Raw genomic sequence first — 5,466 nt, forward strand, 5'->3', positions numbered from 1 at the left:
CTAAAGAATCCGTAGGAGGCACGGCAATAGAGGCAAGAGCAATGATTTCATCCCTACCACATGACTCTTTTTCATGGGGTTGTCTTCCAAACTTGGAGAAGTTAAATTCATGAGACACACCCTCGAAACTAATAGTGACAGTCTGTTTAATGCAATCAATGTGAGCATTGGCAGTTTTGAGAAAGGGTCTACCAAATATGATGGGACAAAAGCTATCTTGTGCAGTAGCAAGGACGAGGAAATCAGTAGGATACTTCGTCTTACCACACAGGACTTCTACGTCTATCACAATTCCCACGGGATAGATAGTGTCTCTATTAGCTAGCGTAATAGTGACATCAATGGGTTCTAACTCAGCAGGTGCAATCTCATCCTTGATTTCATCATATAGGGACCGGGGTATTGCACTAACACTAGCACCCATATCACATAAACCATGATAAAAGTGATCTCCTATCTTGACAGAAACAACGGGCAGGCCAACTACAGGTCCGTATTTGTCTTTCGCATGAGGTTTAGCAATTCTAGCGGAGTCCTCAAAGAATTTGATAACATGCCCGTCTATGTCTTCAGCTAAGAGATCTTTGATAATAGAAACACTAGGTTCAACTCTAATACCCTTAGGGGGTGCAAGTGGTCTAATGTAACCCCTACGTATCACAGTTGGAGCTTTAGAATAATCCTTTTTCCTAGCAGGGTAAGGTGGTTTCTCAGCGTAGGCACAAGGAACAATAGGATCACTAAAAGCAATGACTTTCTCCTCAACTAGATTGGGTTTAACTATGTTGATTTCTACAAGGGGGTGATACTTAAACCACTTCTATTTGGGAAGATCAACATCAGCAGCAAAAGATTCACATAGAGAAGCTACTATCTCAGAGTCAAGTCCATACTTAGCGCTAAAATCTCTAGAAGTGTTTGTTTCAACAAAAGATTTAACGCAATCAAACTGGAAATTCATACATGACTCCTTACCTTCTTCAAGCTCCCAATCTTCAGAGTTACGTTTGATTCTTTCCAATAAATTCCACTTGTGGTCTATATCCTTCTTCATAAAAGAACCAGTACAATAAATGTCAAGCATGGTACAATTTTCATGAGAAAGCCGAGCATAAAAGTTTTGAGTGATAATTTCTCTCGAGAGCTCATGATTGGGGCATGAATATAGCATTGATTTAAGCCTCCCCCAAGCTTGAGCTATGCTTTCCCTGTCACGAGGCCAAAAGTTATAAATATAATCCCGATCATGATGTACTAAATGCATAGGATAAAACTTTTGATGAAATTCCAATTTCAACCGATTGTAGTCCCATGATCCAGTATCATCACATAGCCTATACCATGTCAACGCCTTATCCTTCAAAGATAAAGGAAAGACTTTCTTCTTGACCTCATCCTCGAGCAAACCTGCAAGCTTAAATAAACGACAAACTTCATCTACATAGATTAGATGCAAGTCTGGATGTGATGATCCATCTCTTGTAAAAGGATTAGCCAGCATTTTCTCAAGCATGCCCGAAGGAATTTCATAAAATATATTTTCAGTAGGTACCTCAGGTTGAGGAACAACTCCTCGTGCTTCCGTTCATGGTGAAGATACCCCGAACAAACTCCTCAAAGGAACAGTTTCCATAGTGACAAGTGACAATACCTTTCAGCACAGTATATAAATGTTTCCTTACCAACTTCCATTTACCAAAGGCGCTTCCTCCCCGGCAACGGCGCCAGAAAAGAGTCTTGATGACCCACAAGTATAGGGGATCAATCGTAGTCCTTTCGATAAGTAAGAGTGTCAAACCCAACGAGGAGGAGAAGGCTCTGATAAACGGTTTTCAGCAAGGTAATAATTGCAAGCACTGAAAGTAGTGGTTACAAGTGATGGTGTAGTGAGGTGAAACGTAGCAAGCGAAAAGTAACAAGTAACAAGTAGTAGAAACAGGTGCAGCAAGTGGCCCAATCCCTTTTGTAGCAAGGGACAAGCCTGAACAAAGTCTTATAAGAGGAAAAACGCTCCCGAGGACACACGGGAATTTCTGTCATGCTAGTTTCATCATGTTCATATGATTCGCGTTCGTTACTTTGGTAGTTTGATATGTGGGTCGACCGGCGCTTGGGTACTGCCCTTACTTGGACAAGCATCCCACTTATGATTAACCCCTCTCGCAAGCATCCGCAACTATGAAAGAATAATTAAGACAATGTCTAACCGTAGCATTAAACTAGTGGATCCAAATCAGCCCCTTACAAAGCAACGCATAGACTGGGGTTTAAGCTTCTGTCACTCTAGCAACCCATCATCTACTTACTACTCCCCAATGCTTTCATCTAGGCCCAAATATGGTGAAGTGTTATGTAGTCGACGTTCACATAACACCACTAGAGGAAAAACAACATACAGCATACCAAAATACCGAACGAATACCAAATTCACATGACTATTATTAGCCTGACTTATCCCATGTCCTCAGGAACAAAAGTAACTACTCACAAAGCATAATCATAATCATGATCAGAGGTGTAATGAACAGCATCAAGGATCTGAACATAAACTCTTCCACCAAATAATCCAACTAGCATCAACTACAAAGAGTAATCAACACTACTAGCAACCTTACAAGTACCAATCGGAGTCGCGAGACGTAGATTGGTTACAAGAGATGGACTAGGGTTCGGAGAGTAGATCGTGTTGATGAAGATGTTGATGGAGATGCCTCCCCTCCGACGAGAGGAGTGTTGGTGATGACGATGGCAACGATTTCCCCCTCCGGGAGGGAAGTTTCCCCGGCAGGATCGTCCTGCCGGAGCTCTAGATTGGATCTTCTCAAGTTCCGCCTCGTGGCGGCAGAGGATCCACGAAAAAGCTCCACCCTAATTTTTTCTCGAACAAAACCCTTCATATAGCAAAAGAGGGGGCCAGTGGGCCACGAGGGTGCCCACAAGCCTTGTTGTCGCGGCCAGTGGGGTAGGCCGCGGCAACCAGGCTTGTGGGCCCCTGGTTGCTCTCCTCTGACACTTCTTTTGCCCAGTATTTTTTATATATTCCCAAAAAATCCACGTTGATTTTTAGGGCATTTGGAGTTGCACAGAATAGAGGACTCAGACTTGCTCCTTTTCTAGTCCAGAATTCCAGTTGTCGGTATTCTCCCTCTTCAAACAAACCTTGCAAAATAAGAGAGAAAAGGCATAAGTAAGGTTCCACAAAGTATAATAACAGTGCAAAAAGCGATAAATATCAACATGAAAGCATGATGCAAAATGGACGTATCAGGACCATGCCTCCATTGTGTGGTTTTTGACAACATACCTACCAATCTTGGAACGCCACCAAAGATACACGTCGTGTGTGGGGGGAGGGGGAGGGTACCAGATGTCCATGATGTTCTTCTATATCCGTTCAACCGATCTTCGAAGACGTGCCAACTCGTGGGAGTATGTGATCTATATATCCCTTTTCACCAATAACAATATGTGATGGTTTGACCAAATTAAGCTATAGATTCTCTTGGTTGTCTTATGACAAGACTTGCATCGCTAAATGTGTGACAAAGTTTGAGCCAGGTCATGTGTTCATAGGATCCCCTCCTCCGGCACATAGTGTAGGGGCCAACGCCCTACGTTTATGTCATGAATCCATTTCTGTCACACTTGAGACTTTTAGACATGCACATATGCATCATGTACCACATTAAAGTTCTGCATTGGGAATTTGAACATGACAACACCCTATCCGTACATATATATACTTCATCCATTCCTAAATACAAGTCTTTTTTAGTTATTTCACTACGAACTACATACATATATATGTATATATAAACATACTTTAGAGTGTATATTCACTTATTTTACTATGTACATAGACCGTAGTAGAATCTCGAAAAATACTTATATTTAGGAACGGATGGAGTATATATTTGGGCCACTAGCGGGCGTGGTTGTGTTTTGACCATTGTCGGTGTCAAAACTGACGCATCTCGAGTAGGGGGTCCCGAACTGTGGACCTTGGATCGATGGGTTGCAGGAGATGAAGGAGATAGTATGTACCCAGATTCATGCCCTCTTGAGAAGGTAAAACCCTACGTCCTGCTTGATTATATTGATGGTGTATGAGGATTACAGAGTTGATCTACCTCGAGATCCTATGAGCTAAACCCTAGATGAATCAACTTTCCTATGTCGATGAAATCATGTGGCTTATATAGACACCAGGGGTACCTAGGGTTACATACAACCAACCTTGAGTCGGGGTAGGGGCACCGACCTAAACTACTAAACTTGGAACATACGCCAGTCTTCGCAGATTTCCATCTCGAATACGAAGTCATCATGAAGTTTGGTCTTGAATAATACGGCCCATATGGTCGACCTATAAGAGATGGGCCGACCATCCGAGGACCCCTTAATCCAGGACTCCCTCAGTAGCCCCCAAACTTGCATCCAATGCTGATGTACATGGTCTTCAGTAGCTTCTTGCATCCAAAGTAATCGGCTTGCGAGGCGAGTTCCCCTCATATTCGATTGGTTTAGACTTGGTCATTCGATGATGTTTATGCATTTAGAACAGGCACTAGTTAACCAGAAGGCCAAAAGGCCTGAGTGTGAACAGTTCCTCGTGTAACATCCTTTTAGACAAAAGACCACAATAGCCAGTTATGACAAACACTTGACTTGCGGCTCGAGGCCACTTTCTCACGATCACGTCTTGTCAACGTGGAGACTGTGCCCCACATTTAAATGGATATGGGTAATTATCTGGGTAATCCCATGCGCGTTCACTAGCGTGGTTGTTTCCGAAAGTGGCCGGGCTTGCGGCGTAATAAACAGGAACCCTTGACCTAGCGCTCTCCCCATAAAAGGGAAAAGGATTCACAGAGCCGCCACAGGCATTCGAGACTCGACCCCCTCCCATTCTAGCTACCAAGCGCCCAAATCCATTTCGATTTCCGTCTTGTCCCAACCATCCTCCCCAAACCCAGTCATGGCCGGCTCTACTTCTCATGGCAAGTGGGAGGTCTCGTGCATCTCTGACGAAGACATCCTAGAACTGAAGGACGTTGGCTATATTTCACCGGATATTGATCATCGTGCGCCGGAGGAAGGCCAGGTCGTGCCTACTCCAAGGCCAGGCTAGAGAGTGGTGTTCGTCCCCCACTTCATATGGGGACTAGGCTTCCCACTCAACCCCTTCATCAGGGGCCTCATGTTCTACTATGGGCTGGATTTTAATGATCTACCTCTCCACTCTGTCATGCACATCTCTTCATTCATCATCCTCTCTGAGGCCTTCCTCAGGGTCCATCCACACTTCGCTTTATGGCTCAAGACTTTCAACGTCAAGCCAAAGTTTGTCAGCGGTCAACACGCCGACTATGGCGGGGCCGCGATTAGAAAGCTCCCTCAGGTCGAATGGCCAGAGTGCACTTCTATCGACACCATTAAGGCATGGCAAAAGGAGTGGTTTTACAT

This window comes from Hordeum vulgare, chromosome 6H (assembly GCF_904849725.1).
Source record: "Hordeum vulgare subsp. vulgare chromosome 6H, MorexV3_pseudomolecules_assembly, whole genome shotgun sequence".
Classification (NCBI taxonomy): Eukaryota; Viridiplantae; Streptophyta; class Magnoliopsida; order Poales; family Poaceae; genus Hordeum; species Hordeum vulgare.